The sequence below is a fragment of the Oncorhynchus masou genome, unplaced genomic scaffold (assembly GCF_036934945.1).
Source record: "Oncorhynchus masou masou isolate Uvic2021 unplaced genomic scaffold, UVic_Omas_1.1 unplaced_scaffold_3119, whole genome shotgun sequence".
Taxonomy (NCBI): Eukaryota; Metazoa; Chordata; class Actinopteri; order Salmoniformes; family Salmonidae; genus Oncorhynchus; species Oncorhynchus masou.
In genome coordinates this window covers 25,235-43,774 of record NW_027009536.1, presented here as the reverse complement: position 1 = coordinate 43,774, position 18,540 = coordinate 25,235, and the positions used below count along the sequence as shown (strand labels likewise).

At 44.3% G+C, this 18,540-nt stretch overlaps 1 pseudogene; it reads right to left on the bottom strand.

The window, feature by feature from the left end:
- Positions 1-216: 216 nt before the first annotated feature.
- Positions 217-18,280, bottom strand: LOC135534197 (general transcription factor IIH subunit 1-like; annotated as a pseudogene).
- Positions 18,281-18,540: the final 260 nt, after the last annotated feature.

The window sequence follows — 18,540 nt, the reverse complement described above, 5'->3', positions numbered from 1 at the left end:
ACTATTAGCTACCTGATATAATTAATGAGTCTCTAGGGGGGCCACTATTAGCTACCTGATATAAATAATGAATCTCTAGGGGGGGCCACTATTAGCTACCTGATATAATGAGTCTCTAGGGGGGGGGGGGGCACTATTAGTTACCTGATATAATGAGTCTCTAGGGGGGGGGCACTATTAGCTACCTGATATAATGAGTCTCTAGGGGGGGCTTACGTTAGTACTCAGGTATTGACGCTGGACTTTCTCCTGGAAGGGGCGGAGCTTGGTCATCTGGAATCTCTCCAGGTTGGACCGCATCTTTACCACCTGACACACACACACACACACGAGAAAAGACATGTAAGAGTCAATGGCAACAGAGTCAACGGCGACAGAGTCAAAAATGTTGTTTTTTTCTTCTGCAAAATAGCATTCACCTGTTGCTATAGAGATGATAGAAAAGGTAGTAAGACTTCAACTCCTCGCAAATTCATATTGACCCCATGGATGCAACGACAGACAACGAGGATGTGCATCTTTCTCTTTCGATGCGTATCGTATCATCTTGAGACACACGGGCTCCGATACAGGAACGATACGTTTTTTAAAAGTTTAAAACAATTTGGTGCAATTCTGTTTGATTAGAGAACGAATTGATTGTGATACGATTCGATGCGCTAACATTTGTTGCATAATAAACACATACATTTTCCATTCTACATTAAAATCTGCTGCTGTTGGAGCTCACGAGCCGGGCCTCTGGGCCAAATCCAAACGAGCTGGCTGTGTATGCGTGTGTGTGTGTGGGGGGGCTGGTTCTGTCTGAGCAGACTGTGTGTGTGTGAGAGACTGTGTAAATGATGTTTTTTTAAATTATTTTACCTTTATTTAACCAGGCAAGTCAGTTAAGAACAAATACTTATTTTCAATGACGGCCTGGGAACAGTGGGTTAACTGCCTGTTCAGGGGCAGAACGACAGATTTGTACCTTGTCAGCTCGGGGTTTGAACTCTCAACCTTCCGGTTACTAGTCTAACGCTCTAACCACTAGGCTACACTGCCGCCCCATGTATGTACTATGTAGGCACCTGAGCTGAGCCATAATGGAGACTAGGCATCTCCCACCCCACTACCAGATTAGAGCCATAATGGAGACTAGGCATCTCCCACCCCACTACCAGATTAGAGCCATAATGGAGACTAGGCATCTCCCACCCCACAATGAGATTTGGCATCTCCCACCCCACTACCAGATTAGAGCCATAATGGAGACTAGGCATCTACCACCGCACTCAGATTACAGCTATAAATGAGATTTGGCATCTACCACCACTGTCAGATTTGGGCCATAAAGGAAACTAGACAACTAACACTGTCAGATCAGGAGGGGGGCAATGTAGCCTGTTTTTTGCCCCCCCACCCCCCACTTTGGTTCTGAAATCACCATCACCCACTAATTAACTTGTCAAGTTTACACGCTGGTAGATGCATCAATATTTATAGGGCCAGTTTAGGTACACCACCACGTACCTAAACCGTACCTATTCCCCAACAAAGCCTCCTTCACTCATGCCGCCAAACTTACCCTAGTAAAACTGACTATCCTACCGATCCTCGACGACGTCATCTACAAAATAGCTTCCAACACTCTACTCAGCAAACTGGATGCTGTTTATCACAGTGCCCTCCGTTTTGTCACTAAAGCACCTTATACCACCCACCACTGTGACTTGTATGCTCTAGTCGGCTGGCCCTCGCTCCATATTCGTCGCCAGACCCACTGGTTCCAGGGCATCTACAAGTCCATGCTAGGTAAAGCTCCGCCTTATCTCAGTTCACTGGTCACGATGGCAACACCCACCCGTAGCACGCGCTCCAGCAGGTGTATCTCACTGATCATCCCTAAAGCCAACACCTCATTTGGCCGCCTTTCCTTCCAGTTTTCTGCTGCCTGTGACTGGAACGAATTGCAGAAATCGCTGAAGTTGGAGACTTTTATCATTTACATTACATTTAAGTCATTTAGCAGACGCTCTTATCCAGAGCGACTTACAAATTGGTGAATTCACCTTCTGACATCTCCCTCACCAACTTCAAACATCTGCTATCTGAGCAGCTAACCGATCGCTGCAGCTGTACATAGTCTTATCGGTAAATAGCCGACCCAATTATACCTACCTCATCTCCATACTGTTTTTATTTATTTACTTTTCTGCTCTTTTGCACATCAATATCTCTACCTGTACATGACCATCTGATCATTTATCACTCCAGTGTTAATCTGTAATATTGTAATTATTTGCCTACCTCCTCATGCCTTTTGCACACAATGTATATAGACCCTTTTTTTCTACTGTGTTATTGACTTGTTTATTGTTTACTCAATGTGTAACTCTGTGTTGTCTGTTCACACTGCTATGCTTTATCTTGGCCAGGTCGCAGTTGCAAATGAGAACTTGTTCTCAACAAGCCTACCTGGTTAAATAAAGGTTAAATAAAATTAAAATAAAACAAATAAATTGTTTGCGCCTACACAGTGAGTCACGTGGCCAGTGGTTGACTATATAAAGCAGGCAGACGGGCATCTTGATTGAATGTTGGAATGGGCAAAACCAGTGATTGAACGCCGTATGACCCCTGGAAATGACCTCCTGGGCATTTCACGCATGACAGTGTCTAGGGTTTACTGAGAACGGTGAGACAAACAAACAAACATCCAGTCAGCGGCAGGCTTGTGAGTGAAAAACAGCTCGTTGATGAGAGCTGGAAGGAGAACGGCAGGAATCATGCACGGTAACAGGCAGGCCACAAACAGGCAAATTAAGGAGCAGCACAACAGTGGTGTGCAGAACGGCATCTCAGAACACACACAACCCGACGGTCCTCGTCACGGATTGGCTATTGCAGCAGATGACCACACTGGGTTCCATTCACATCAGCTAAAAACAAGAAGAGGCAGCTCCAGTGGGCCCCCAACACCCAACACCGCACAAATGACGAATGGAAAAACATAGCCTGGTCCGACAAACACCAGTTCCTGTTGCGTCATGCTGATGGCAGTCAGGATTTGCAGAGGCAGCCGGAGACCAAGGCCACATCCTGCCCGGTGTCAACAGTACAGGCTGGTGGTGTAATGGTGTGGGGAATGATTTCCTGGAACACGTTAGGTCCCTTGATAACAATTGATTAACGGTTCCACATCCCCAAGAATTCAGGATGTTCTGGAGGCTAAAGGGATGGGGTCCAACACAGTACTAGATGGGTGTACCTAATAAACTGACCACTGAGTTTATAACCCATCTCAAAACAGAATGGATTTAACCGTTTGTAAGTTCGCTGATCTTCTATCCTCTCGGTCATACAGCGTGCCTCGCAAAGTGATCGCCGTCCTCGTTATGAAAATTATCAACTTCACCATGTACATCTAAAAAATGACCATATACACCGATTGTTTAAAGCAAAAACAATTTACCAAAACGACTGCTGATGGTGAACCTGAATAAACTAAAATAAAAATATATTGTAAGCCTCGTTCAGCAGGTAACCTATAGCCAGATGAGTTGTGTCTCCGGTAGCTTAGCTACTACTTTTACTTGAGTAAAACATGCTTTCTTTTTTCAGCCATTTTGAATGCTGAAGGTGCAGTGGAGATATGTAAGATCAGGGCACCGTGCAGTTTAGATCAGGCTGTCTACCTGGCATTGGTAAGCACGCGATGCTGGGCTTTGGAAGTGCTGATTTAGATCAGGTAATACCTGGCATTGGTAAGCACGCGATGCTGGGCATAGTGCAGTTTAGATCAGACTGTCTACCTGGCATTCAATATAGCTGGGCACCGTGCTGATTTAGATTAGGCTACTGATATTGCCTTGGGTGGAATCTGACTTGCAAAATGACTAAAGATCAATGACAACACAATTAACTGCTTAGTTCCACACCCGATGGAGGGACGCACCAGTTGGCACAAAAGATTAGGCATTTCGGAAGATACAAAAAATAAAAATAATAATATGAACAAAACGTGAAATCGGCAAGTCCTAATGTTTGAATCCGATTTTCTGACCAATGCATGCTACATTTGGATCTGTTTGGGGTCCGCTGTACTGACATAGCCCGCGATTCTAGACCGAGGGTTGCAGTAAGATGGACAGTCAATGGATTTGAGAGCAGTTACATTTCTCCAGCAACATTCCTCAACCGTTTATCAAAACAGTGGTAGGGGTAGGCGGGTTTGTTATCGTTTGAACTGCAGATTGCCCTCTTTAAACAGTAGTCACCTTCTCTTTCCAGGAAAAGTGTGTTGACAGGAAAACAGGACCAGAAGTGTCTCAGCAGCTCCCCAGCAGCCGTGTACAGATGCTTCAGCTCCCCCTGGACGTCATTGGGAACCATCTCTGTAAACCGAGGAAACAGAAGCGATAACAGAGGAGAACATCCGTGTCAATAACTGGCCGGGGCCGACAGGACTATTCGTTGGGTAAAATAAACTAGAACGAAAAAGGGGTTTATCAGTAAACTCACGGTTAATGGCTTGCTGTGCTAATGCTGCAGCAGAACACCCCCCTGGAGGAAGGCGTGATGGCACAACTGGCTGTACTGCTGGACATCACCTGTAAAGGGAGGATTGCGACTGTTAAAAAGTCCTTTACAACAAATATTAAAAAAAAAAAAAAGATTTCAGCAGCAAACATACTTTTTAGTATCTTTCAGCCTCTCTTGCCTAGAACCTAAAAACCCCCCGATCCTCTGACGCAATAACGCATGTTTTTTTCTTCAGTTCTGAGTTTCCCGAGATTAGAGGGGTATCTAACCTGAGTAAGGCAGGGTTTGTAGCTGGCTATTTCCTGCTTTATACAGTTGACAGAGTTGACAATGTCTTGACTGGCGGTGTACTGTTGAGGCAGAAGAGGCACGGGACCATGAGAGTACCTGCAAGAACAGACAGGTACATTTACAACATTACCATTACTTATCAAAAAGAAATGAAGGACCAAGGCACTCTTCATATAATTAAAATTGGATGGCAATGTTCAATAGAAACAGAGTTCAAACAATATTGTTCTCATCCCTCACAGCAGTCAAGTAATGCATTCCATCAAGAGTTGCTCACAATCTAGTCTGATTGCAGCCACAACTAGATCAATAAATAGCAATCAACGTGTAAAATTGTTTAAACACCACTTTTAGGCTACAAGTCTGTCACAAATGGCAGCCCCAGTAATCCCCTTTATGGTGGAGACCATGTGAACGAGAGGCTTTTAGAATCATGACCCCAGGTTTGAGTTTATCGTTCACCGGCATGCTCTCCAGCCATTACTAACTCAAATTAACTAAATTAGATTGTTTTTTTGGCCTGAACGACGAGGTCGTTGGTTAGTGGTTAGAGCGTTGGGCCAGTAACCGAAAGGTTGCTGGATCGAATCCCCGAGCTGACAAGGTAAGAATCTGTGGTTCTGCCCCTGAACAAGGCAGTTTAACCCACTGTTCCTAGGCCATCATCGAAAATAACAATTTGTTCTTAACCGATTTGCCAAGTTAAATAAAGGTTTAAAAAAATAATCTAATAATCTGTAAAAAAAAAAGAGCAGTTCTTCCCATCACTAAAGTATATGTGAGAGAACCAGGGTTGGGGTCAATTATTATTTGATTTAACTTGGCAAGTCAGTTAAGAACAAATTCTTATTTACAATGACGGCCTACACCGGTCAAACCCGGACGACACTGGGCCAATTGTGCGCCACCCTACGGGACTCCCAGTCACGGCTGGTTTGTGATGCATCCTGATTTGAACCAGGATGTCTTTAGTGACGCTCTAGCACTGAGACGCAGTAACTTAGACCGTTGCTCCACTCAGGAGCCCCATGTGAATATAAGGCAGTCAGTTCAGGAAGTGATTTAAAAAAAATACAACTTTTAGAATTAAATAGCTTCTACTTTTCAGTTTATTGAGAAATCATTTAATCATTTTTTTTCAATTATTGAATGGGAATTTTAAATTTACTTCCTGAATTCACAGACTTCAATTCGACTGGACTGAAGAGAACACAGACGACAACTTAGATACATTCATTTAAAAAAGAGCCAGGGCCAGAGAGCCGAGCCAGGGCCAGAGAGCCGAGCCAGGGCCAGAGAGCCGAGCCAGGGCCAGAGAGCCGAGCCAGGGCCAGAGAGCCCAGGGCCAGAGAGCCGAGCCAGGGCCAGAGAGCCGAGCCAGGGCCAGAGAGCCGAGCCAGGGCCAGAGAGCCGAGCCAGGGCCAGAGAGCCGAGCCAGGGCCAGAGGAGCACACTAGTTCCAAAGTATGGTGTCCATGAACAACCACACCAAAGAGAAAGCAGAGCACCCACTCAGTGATATAGAACCCACCTGTCAGACTTCTTGAGGTTCAGAGCCACTGTCTTCTTCCCATTCTCCCTATGAAGGTCCTCATACTCTATGACATCTTGTATTTTCACCTGAAATACACCACAGCTTTAATAACAAAAAGTGCCAACTCATCTTGGAAGGGAAGCACACCGTTTGGCTCTCTGTACCATCATAAAAGGGTAAGAGCCTATAGCCACAGCATGGCAGAGTTATGAATGTGTTCACTGTGTGTCAATGCTCATAATGTACACTGAACAACAAGATAAACAGAACATGTAACGAGCTGGTCCCATGTTTCACAGCTAGAATATACAGTATATAAACTGAACAACAAGATAAACAGAACATGTAACGAGCTGGTCCCATGTTTCACAGCTAGAATATACAGTATATACACTGAACAACAAGATAAACAGAACATGTAACAAGCTGGTCCCATGTTTCACAGCTAGAATATACAGTATATACACTGAACAACAAGATAAACAGAACATGTAACGAGCTGGTCCCATGTTTCACAGCTAGAATATACAGTATATACACTGAACAACAAGATAAACAGAACATGTAACGAGCTGGTCCCATGTTTCACAGCTAGAATATACAGTATATACACTGAACAACAAGATAAACAGAACATGTAACGTGCTGGTTCCAAGTTTCATGAGCTGAAATAAGATCCCAGAAATTTGCCATATGCTCAAAAAGGCAAATTTGTTTACATCCCTGTTTGCAAACATTTCTCCTTTGCCAAGATAATCCATCTACCTGACAGGTGTGGAATATGAAGACGCTGATTAAACAGCATGATCATTACACAGGTGCAGCTTGTGCTGGGGGACAATAAAAGGCCACAAAGTTGTCACCCAACGCCACAGCTGTCTCAAGTTGAGGGAGCGTGCAATTGGCATGGGAATATCCACCAGAGCTGTTGCCAGAGAAATTCATGTTAATTTCTCAACCATAACCATATTGATTCCAATTTGAATGCACAGAGATGCCGTGACGAGATCCTGAGGCCCATTGTCGTGCCATTCATCCACCGCCATCACATCATGTTTCAGCATGATAATGCACGGCTCCATGTCGCAAGGATCTGTACACAATTCCTGGAAGCTGAAAATGTCCCAGTTCTTCCATGGCCTGCATACTCACCAGACATGTAACCCTTTGAGCATGTTTGGGATGCTCTGGATCGACGTGTACAACAGCACGTTCCAGTTCCCGCCAATATTCATCAACTTCACACAGCCATTGAAGAGTGGAACAACATTCCACAATCAACAGCCTGATCAGGCAACAGCCTGCTCAATCTATGCGAAGGAGATATGATGCACTGCATGAGGCAATGGTGGTTCTGATCCACGCCCCGACTTAAAAATAAATAAAGGTATCTGTATTCCCAGTCAAGTGAAATCAATAGATTAGGGCCTAATGAATTTATTTAAATTGACCGATTTCCTTCTATAAACTGTAACTCAGTAAAATCTTTGAAAAATTGTTGCATGTTGCATTTATATTTTTGTCCAGTATATTTATAAAAGCTCAGCGCTTAAACAAGCCTTTATCTTGTATGATTTGCCTTCACAATAAGAGAGATAATCATCATACCTTCTTAACGGGTGGTTGGAAGAAGTCCGAATCCCTGGAGTTTCCATCTGTACTGCTAGTCTCACAGGCCTGAACGTTAGGAGCATCCCTATGAAGACAGACTGCTAGGTTAGCACACGACGCTGCAGTGAAAACGACAGAGAAGATCTCTTTCGAGAAGGTACTTAATCGTCAACTCACGCCTTCTTTCCGGAGCCTGCTGCCAGCACCATGGTACTGTGGTGGTTGAACCTCTTGATTATGGCAGAGTTACTGTTCTCCTTCACGGTCTTGTTAGTATTGGACGTAGAAGGTGCTGTGGAGTTAGACCCATAACCCTGGAGAGAGGACAGTGATTAGTGACGCGGCGAGTTAGACCCATAACCCTGGAGAGAGGACATACTGATTAGTGACGCGTCGAGTTAGACCCATAACCCTGGAGAGAGGACAGTGATTAGTGACGCGTCGAGTTAGACCCATAACCCTGGAGAGAGGACAGTGATTAGTGACGCGTCGAGTTAGACCCATAACCCTGGAGAGAGGACAGTGATTAGTGACGCGTCGAGTTAGACCCATAACCCTGGAGAGAGGACATACTGAATAATATAATAAGCCATTAGCAGAAGATTTTATCCAAAGCCACCTGGTCATATGTGCATACATTTTACCTATGGTGGCCCCAGCGGGAATCAAACCCACAACCCTTGCTCTACCAACAGAGCCACAGAGGACCAACTGTTTCCCACCTTATGGGTAAGGATTTATTTATTTTTCTCCCTTTTTTAGAGTTTCCCCATTGGTAGTTACAGTCTTGTCTGTACGGGAGTTGCAGCGCTGAGACTCGGGAGAGGTGAAGGTCGAGAACCACGCGTCCTCTGAAACACAACCCAACCACACCGCTTCTTCACAACGCACGCTTATCACGGAACCCAGTAGCACCAATGTGTCTGAAGAAACACTGTACACCTGCCGACCGTGTCAGCGTGCATTGCGCCCGGCCCGCCACAGGATTTGCTAGAGGGTGATGGGACAAGGACATCCCTGCCGGCCAAACCCTCCCCTAACTCGGACGATGCTAGGCCAATTGTGCGCCGCCCCATGGGTCTCCCGGTCGCGACAGAGCCTGGACTCGAACCATGATCTCTAGTGTCACAGCTAGCACTGCACCTCTTGGGATGCCCAAAGGTTAAAAATTAGAGGGTAAAGGCTAAGAATTGGAGGGTGAGCTGGCAGGCAGCATTAGAAGGTGAATGAATGCTCACAACCTCTCCGACGTTCAACAAAATACCACCTAGATTCTGTGGTGTCCCAAGATTATAAGCGGGGATGTGAAAAACGCACAAAAGAGTGAAACAGCGAGGTACTATCTGTGTTCTGTTACCTGTCTAACAGAACACAGAGGGTGTCCTTTAATGGAAGCCTCTCCTGCAAAATCCAGGTAGAGTCAGGCATTCCACAGGGCAGCTGTCTAGGCCCCGTACTTTCAAAAACATCTGCCACTGGCACGGAGCAAAGCCCATGTGTCTAAGTATGCCGGTGCGACGCAACACTATACACGGCAGCTACCACAGCAACTTAATTGACTAACAATTAACAAAGAGCTGCAGTCAGTTCCAGAATGGGTGCCAAGAAAAAGGCTAGTCCCAAATATTTCAAAAGTAAAAGCTTTGTATTTGGGACAAATCATAAACTAAACCTCAACTTAAACTTGTAATAAATAAATGTGGAAATTGAGCAAGTTGAGGCGGCTAATCTGCTTGGAGAAACCCTGGATTGTAAATTGTAGGGATGTATTAATTTGCAAAAACTGCTGCAAAAATAAATTAAGAGTTTATTTTAGACGAATTCAGGTAGATCCTTTTGGTTCCTAATGGTGTAAAGTGCCCAATAACATAACATCACCTCATCTAACGACTTATCCTCCCAGTGACAGCAGGTCCACCATTAGGTTCTTCACTCCTTGGAACACCATGGACTTCAGGCCTGCAGAATATGGAAAAGCACAGAAATTAAGACTGACACTAATCATTGCAGCATCATTATATTGGTATCGCTCTCTTGCAGTAATGCTTTAGGTGTAGATGGTAGAGGCTTTACACACAACTAATATAATAAAAGGAGCTGGACAATTTATTTTATTTTTACCCAATCCAGGAAGTGAATAGACATGAACTTCTCTATGAACAAAAAAAATAAGCTAACTTTCTGAACCAGAAGACTATAAACCCATTGACTGCTCTCCTCCAGTGAGAAGTGATTGTACCCTTCTCGTCCTGCTTTGCACACTCTGAGAAGATGTCTTGCAGGCCCGTGTTGATGCGGTCTCGGTGGAAGTAGTGGGACTGGAAGAACCGCGTCCAGAACTCCTTCTCTGTCATGTTATGAGGAACGTTCTCACCATACTTCTGTTTCACTGGAAGGAAACGTTAAGTGAGTCAATGACAGGACAATATAGGACACTAGTGTGATGCAAAAAAAAAAAAAAAAAAAAAACATGGCCCTGTTTGGATACATACCATCCTTCCTCCTTTTATGTAAATCACTGATCTGGTTGGATACCGCCCCTTATCCAATCATTTACTGATCAGAGATAACTAAGGACGTGAAGAAGGCTGCATTTGAAGTTTACCTACACAGAGTGCACAACACATTAGCAACACCTGCTTTTTCCATGACAGACTGACCAGGTGAAAGCTATGACCCCTTATTGATGTCACTTGTTAAATCCACTTCAAAATCAGTGTAGACGAAGGGGAAGAGACAGGTTAATGACGGATTTTTTTAATCGCGGAGACAATTGGGTGTGAGTGATTCAGGAGGTGAATGGGCAAGACAAAATATTCAAGTGCCTTTGAACAGGTGCACCGGTTTGAGTGAGTCAAGAACTGCAACGCTGCCGGGTTCTCGCTCAACAGTTTCCCCAAGAATGGTCAACAACCCAAAGGACACCCAGCCAACTTGAACACAACTATGGGAAGCATTGGAGTCAACATGGGCCAGCATCCCTGTGGAACACTTGACACCTTGTAAAGTCCATGCCCAGACAAATTGAGGGTGTTCTGAGAGCAAACAAGCGGTGCAACTCAATGTTAGGAATATCCTAATGTTTTGTACACTCAGCGTATATAATATAAATATAATTATGCCATTTAGCAGATGCTTTTTCTTGCCCCAATTTCGTGGGTATCCAATTGTTGGTAGCTACTATCTTGTCTGCTATCTGCTATCTTGTCTCATCGCTACAACTCCCGTACGAGCTCGGGAGAGACGAGTCGAAAGCCATGTGTCCTCCGAAACAAGCCGCACTGCTTCTTTAACACAGCGCGCCTCCAACCCGGAAGCCAGCCGCACCAATGTGTCAGAGGAAACACCGTGCACCTGGCAACTTGGTTAGCGTGCACTGCGCCCCGCCCGCCACAGGAGTCGCTGGTGCGAGATGAGACAAGGATATCCCTACCGGCCAAACCCTCCCTGACCCGGGCGACGCTAAACCTATTGTGCGTCGCCCCACGGACCTCCCAGTCACGGCCGGCTGCGACAGAGCCTGGGCGCGAACCCAGTCTCTGGTGGCACAGCTAGCGCTGTGATGCAGTGCCGTAGTCCACTGTGATGCAGTGCCGTAGTCCACTGTGATGCAGTGCCGTAGTCCACTGTGATGCAGTGCCGTAGTCCACTGTGATGCAGTGCCGTAGTCCACTGTGATGCAGTGCCGTAGTCCACTGTGATGCAGTGCCGTAGTCCACTGTGATGCAGTGCCGTAGTCCACTGTGATGCAGTGCCGTAGTCCACTGTGATGCAGTGCCGTAGTCCACTGTGCGGGAGGACGTAGCAGACGCTTTTATCCAAAGCAACTTAGTCAAGCATGCATACATTTATTGGGCGCTATTCTAACAGGGCCCAAAGTTCCCTCATTACATTTCAACTCTTCCCATTGGTTTCCATGACCGAGAACCCGAGGTGTCTTACCTGCAGGGTACGTTCTGAAGATTGACTCGATAATGTCAGACGTAAGGTTGTATCTAAGGCCGTTACAGCCATCTGTCTGGGGCCGGATGTCCGCCTGAAATAGCAAAAGAGCTTTATCCATCCACAATCCCCGTTTGGAGTGGTATCAGCATGGGCAAGACAAGACAGATACAGGACGCTGGGACAGTTTGACCATGGGAAACATCGGTTTTTATCCAAAATGGCACCCCATTCCCTTTATAGTGCACTACTATGGGTTAAACCCATGGGGGGGGGATAGAGTGCCATTTGGGACACAACCCATCATTAAAATCACTGAGCTCACCAAGAAGGCTGCCGAGATGCCAACTTCCTGCTTGTTGTTGGAGAGGGAGTGGTCCACGTTGTTTATGCTCAGCCGATTGGCCCAGAACTCCTCAGCGCTGATCACCTGACACACCACCAGATCCTTGTACAGCTGGAACAGCACCGGATCTTCCTGTAACATTCTAGAGATAAAACAATGCATCACAAACAGCCTTTCGATTGGTTATTCACTTAGCGCACACACACACACAATTAAGTCAATAAGATATTCTAGTCAGAAATCACAAACACAACGCTCTAAGAGTAAGCAAAAGTAAATATTAGCTGCCATTTTTCTTTTGCAATCTAGTTAAGGATAAGTGGTAAGTGGCGCTGGAATCTTTCCGTGATGTTGAAAACTATGGAGATCGAGGGTGTATTCATTAAAATCGCACAACATTGCAAAAATGTTTTGCAACAAACAGAAGTATTTCTAAATGGACAAATACAGGTAACTCCCTACCCGTTTGGTTTCTGGTGAACACATCAGTGACCGAGAAAGTTAAGGGGATCCATGTAATTTGTTCCTCACCTGTTCTTCTCCTCCAGTTCCTTGTTAGCCCTCTTCTTGAACTTGGGCAGCAGCTGCTGGAGGAGGTCCTTGGCTGCATCGCGGTCTTTCAGGGCAGTGCTCTCATTGGAGAAGTGGAGGTTGGTGCTCTCCCCCGTGTGCAGGACCAACTGTAGCTGAATCTTGGCCTTGCCGTCTGGGCTGATTTTCTGACCTGCACAGGGTTGGGAAAAAAAAAAAAAAAGTCTTAGGTCTTACTACTAAACAATCAATGCAACCATTCATAACAAGGAACCTCCCGTTACCCCTTTTTCACAGTACTGTGCTTGAAAATGTTATTTCCACATCGTCTTTCCAGCATCATGGCTGGCCATGCTTTCCACCTGGCTACCCAGACCCCAATCACCTGCACTGTACCCTCCACAGCAACTCGCCCAAGCCTCCCCCATTTCTCCTACAGACCTATATCTATCCTACCCTGCCTTTCTAAGGTCTTCAAAAGCCAAGTTAAACAGATTACCGACCATTTCGAATGCCACCGTACCTTCTCTGCTATGTAATCTGGGTTCAGAGCTGGTCAAGGGTGCTCAAGGTCCTAAACGATATCGTAACCGCCATCGATAAGAAACATTACTGTGCCACTGTATTCATCGACCTGGCCAAGGCTTTCGACTCCGTCAATCACCACATTCTTATCGGCAGACTCAAACTTGGTTTCTCAAATGATTGCCTCGCCTGGGTCACCAACTACTTCTCTGATAGAGTTCAGTGTTTCAAATCGGAAGGCCTGTTGTCTGGACCTCTGGCAGTCTCTATGGGGGTGCCACAGGGTTCAATTCTCAGGCCGACTCTCTTTTCTGTATACATCAATGATGTCGCTATTGCTGCGGGTGATTCTCTGATACACCTCTACGCAGACGACACCATTCTGTATACTTCTGGCTCTTCTTTGGACACTTAACTAACCTCCAGACGAGCTTCAATGCCATACAACTCTCCTCTGTGGCCTCCAACTGCTCTTAAATGCAAGTAAAATAAAAATGCATGCTCTTCAACCGATCGCTGCCCGCACCTGCCCGTCTAGCATCACTACTCTGGAATGGTTCTGACCTAGAATATGTGGACAACTACAAATACCTAGGTATCTGGTTTGACTGTAAACTCCCCTTCCAGACTCACATCAAACATCTCTAGGGCAGGGGGCAGCATTGGAATTTTGGATGAAAAGCCATAAATATAAATATATAAATATAAAAATATATAATTAGTGGATTTGGATAGAAAACACTGAAGTTTATAAAACTGTTTGAATGAAGTCTGAGTATGGCAGGCAAAAACCTGAGAAAAAAATCCAACCAGGAAGTGGGAAATCTGAGGTTTGTAGTTTTTCAACTCTTGCCCTATCGAATACAGCGTCTATGGGGTCATCTTGCACTTCCTAAGGCTTCCACTAGATGTCAACAGTCTTTAGACCATTGTTTCAGGCTTCTACTGTGTAGTGGGGCTGAATGATGGGAGAGTCAGGTCTGTCAGCAGCCGCGAGCTCAGTCTCGCACGCTCACGTGATAGTTAGCTTGCGTTCCATTGCATTTCTGAAGACAAAGGAATTCTCCGGTTGGAACATTATTGAAGATTAATGTTACAAACATCCTAAAGATTGATTCTGTACATCATTTGACATGTTTCTACAGACTGTAACAGAACTTTAGGACTTTGTCTGCTCCTAGTGAACGAGCTTCGTAAGTTTGGATTTGTTTACCAAACGCGCTAACAAAAGAAGCTATTTGGACATAAATGGACATTATCAAACAAAACAAACATTTATTGTGGAACTGGGATTCCTGGGAGTGCATTATGAGGAAGATCAGCAAAAGGTTGGTGAATATTTATAATGCTATTTCTGACTTCTGTTGTAGCCAACATGGCGGATATCTGTTTGGCTTGCTTTGTCGTCTGAGTGCCATACTCAGATTATTGCATGGTTTGCCTTTTCCGTAAAGTGTTTTTGAAATCTGACACAGCGGTTGCATTAAGGAGAAGTGCATCTATAAATCCTGGCATAACAGTTGTATCTTTTAGCAATGTTTATTATGAGTATTTCTGTAAATTGATGTGGCTCTCTGCAAAAATCACCGGATTTTTTGGAACTACTGAATATAATGCGCCAATGTAAACTGAGATTTTTGGATATAAATATGAACTTTACAGAACATACATGTCTTGTGTAACATGAAGTCCTATGAGTGTCATCTGATGAAGATCAAAGGTTAGTGATTAATTTGATCTATATTTCTGCTTTTTGTGACTCCTCTCTTTGGTTGGAAAAATGGCTGTGTTTTTCTGTGACTTGGCTCTCTGGCTTCCTATTTCGCAACAAAGCCTCCTTCACTCATGCTGCCAAACATACCCTCGTAAAATTGACCATCCGACCGATCCTCGACTTCGGGCGATGTCATCTACAAAATAGCCTCCAACGCTCGACTTAACAAATTGGATGCCGTCTATCACAGTGTCATCTGTTTTGTCACCAAAGCCCCATATACTACCCACCACTGCGACCTGTACGCTCTCGTTGGTAGGCCCTCGCTTCATACTCGTCGCAAAACCCACTGGCTCTAGGTCATCTACAAGTCTTTGCTAGGTAAAGCCCAGACTTATCTCAGCTCACTGGTCACCATAGCAGCACCCACCCGTAGCAAACGCTCCAGCAGGTATATCTCACTGGTCACCCCCAAAGCCAATTCCTACTTTAGCCGCCTTTCCTTCCAGTTCTCTGCTGCCAATGACTGGAACAAACTGCAAAATCACTGAAGCTGGAGACTCATATCTCCCTCGCTAGCTTTAAGCACCAGCTGTCAGAGCAGCTCAGATCACTGCACCTGTACATAGCCCATCTGTAAACAGCCCACCTATCTACCTCATCCCCATACTGTATTTAGTTATTTATCTTGCTCATTTGCACCCCAGTATCTCTACCTGCACATTCATCCTCTGCACATCTATCACTCCAGTGTTTAATTGGTATATTGTATTTACTTCGCAACCACGGCCTATTTATTGCCTTAACTCCGTTATCCTACCTCATTTGCCCTCACTGTATATAGACTTTTCTACTGTGTGTTTGTTTATTCCATGTGTAACTGTTGTTGTTTGTGTCAAACTGCTTTGCTTTATCTTGGCCAGTCACAGTTGTAAATGACAACTTGTTCTCAACTAACCTACCTGGTTAAATAAAGGTTAAATAAATAAATAAATATATATATACACATGTATAAATATATATTTTTAAATCAGAAACCATGATGGGTGTGTAGCCAGCAGATAGACTTTCACAACACTGAGCCAAGCCAAAGTGTTGTGTGAGCCGTTCTGCCGGTAGCCTGGTACTCAGCACTTACAGCGTATGTCAGCATACAGGTGGCTGACGGTGAAACGGTCTTTCCTCCGGTCCCCAGGCTATCCTCTCTGCCATCAGGTAGAGGGTTCCATCCTGCTTCCTCTGTCGGACCCTCTTCACCACCAGCAGCACCTCCTCCGACAACGCTGCCATGGCTGCGAGGGAGAGAAGAGGGGTAGAATATGCATATTAGTGGTAAGGTAAAGAGCCATTTATATTCACCGAACAAAAATATAAAAACGCAACATGCAAAGTGTTGGTCCCATGTTCGTGAGCTGAAATAAAAAGACCCCAGAAATGTATGTAATGTAAACCCGCCAGCCCAGGATCTCCACACCTGGCTTTGTCACCTGCAAGATTATCTGACCAGCCATCTGGACAGTTTATTAAACTATGGGTTTGCACAATTGAAGAATATCTGCACAAACTGTCTCAGTTTGGACGCGCGCAGATCCTCACCAGGGTCCTAACCTGACTGCAGTTTGGCGTCGTAACTGACTTCAATGGGAAAAAAAATGTATTTAATTTTTATTTTACCTTTATTTAACTAGGCAAGTCAGTTAAGAACAAATTCTTATTTTCAATGACGGCCTAGGAACAGTGGGTTAACTGCCTGTTCAGGGGCAGAACAGACAGATGTACCTTGTCAGCTCGGGGATTTGAACTTGCAACCTTTCGGTTACTAGTCCAACACTAACCACTAGGCTACCCTGCCACCCTGATGGCCACTGGCAGCTGGAGAAGTGTACTCTTCATGGATGAATATAAGTTTCAACTGTACCATCAATTTGATTGATACTTAAACCATTGGCTCGAATCTAGGTCGTGCCTTTTTAGATTGAGAAAATTAACAACTATGGGAGAAAGAAGTAAATTATTATTTTCTCTCATTGACTTCACAAAACCCGACCTGGTCTGTTTTGCAAGAGTTCCCGGTTCTCGCTATGTTGGCGGCTCTGCTTTAATAAAGAAAGTCTGCGCTTAGACTATGTAGTGTCCAGTGGGTTAAAACACGCGTTGGTGACTTAAATGTCACTTCCCTTTGTCTTGATATTTTATAACAAATATCATCATTAAAATGTTCGGAATCGTTCAGTGGGGTCTCTCTCAGATATCATTAGCATTTTATCCAAAAGTCGGATTTCGTAACCGGAGTTACATCGGTAACTCTTGACATCGACGCAGGTTTCTTATGCAGGTTGCTCGTAAAAAACTTGATAATTTCCATGTTGTGGTCATCGTCTTCATAGTTGTTTCTGCGAGTGGCAAACACCTAAATTAGCATGACAGGAGCTGAATTAAATATAAAATGCTTGGTAAAGTTATACGTTCAGTGCTCCGTTTACATTTCAGAGACAGGAGATTGTTTTTGTGAGTAATCTTCGGAAAAATAACAGAAATTCCGAATTAATATGAACACCGTATACTAAAATATATAAATACTACCTGTTTATTTTTTACCATATATAGTTTTATGTCCTGCGGATTCGATTAGAAAGATGATTAGTTCAACGGAAAGTGAGCCTGCCAGGTAGCCTGTATTTATTGCACTGAATCCAGCCAAACTGACGCGATGCAATTTTCCAGATTTTTTTTTTAACCACTTTTTTTTCCTCTGGCCTCCATTGATGTAGTCACCTTAATTCTAGTCATCCTACAAAAAAAGGTAAAAACTCAAACTTGTTGAACAGATGAGACATGTTTGCATCATTGGTTTTCTTAAAAGTATCATCTACACAATTAACATATTTGACCCATTGATCAAAAGATGCGTTTTTAAAATTGGACACTCTGCACTATGTTGCAAATGCACCCAATTAACAACTAGCTGTTACGTTACAAATGCTTAGCATATGCACATTTTAGCACACCAAATCCGGACAGAGTGTCGACTGTTGAGCTTGCTAATGCTAACGAGCTAGGTAGCGAGCTGGCTAACTCAGCCGCGGAGACAGACTTGTCAAGAAAAGTCCATGTAACGTTAGCTAAATCAATCATAATTACCTCAAACTCCAACGCTGTTGCAGTTGATATATTGGTTTCGTGTTGTGCCGATGTGAAGCATACAATTTATTTACGTGTAATTGTTATTTAAACGCGATATTTATGATAAAACTGTGCCCACTTGTACTTGTGCTCCTCCATCGATACGGCTGCCAAATTGTGCAACATTCAAATTCCTCCGGTGAAACAACAAGCGAAGTCTAAAAATGCCTTAATGCTTTTTAATTAAGTTTAATATGTTTGCATAGAAAAGCTAGAGAAATGCATGTCTATAATAATGTAGAGATGAAGATAGTCTATAAGTCCCCAAATTAATGTCATTGATTCAGAGTTTGTTTTGATATTTTAGCCTGCGTGTCGTGATTGCGTTTGGTGTAGGGG